Source organism: Octopus bimaculoides, chromosome 26 (assembly GCF_001194135.2).
Source record: "Octopus bimaculoides isolate UCB-OBI-ISO-001 chromosome 26, ASM119413v2, whole genome shotgun sequence".
Taxonomy (NCBI): Eukaryota; Metazoa; Mollusca; class Cephalopoda; order Octopoda; family Octopodidae; genus Octopus; species Octopus bimaculoides.
The window spans coordinates 22,454,429-22,454,921 of NC_069006.1; positions in this window are offsets into that span (position 1 = coordinate 22,454,429).

The following is a 493-nucleotide window of genomic DNA, read 5'->3' on the forward strand; positions in this document are numbered from 1 at the left end:
TTGACTAAAATTCCTCAAAGCAGTGCCCCAGCATGGCCACAGCCTAATGATTGGAACAAGTAAATTGATAAGTCTGGGATATTACTGTAGTGCAGGCATGGGTATCCTTTTTTGAGAAGTGGGCTACATGAGACAGGGCTTATCATCAGGTGAAAAAAGCTCCAAGGCAATTTTCCTTTTCGGTGCCATTCAGAAAGTAATGCAGGCTGCAGTTTTCTCATGACTGCTACTAGTGTTTCGCCATCTAAGCATATGAGAACCAGTCACTATAATCATTTATACATTCAAACCCTAAGACAACAAATTTGGGCAAGCTATAGGGTGGACTGAACCAAACCCTGCAACCTAAATGTATGTATGTATGTATATATATACATATATGTATATATATATACATATATGTATATATATATACATATATGTATATATATATACATATATGTATATATATATATGTATATATATATACATATATGTATATATATGTATATAT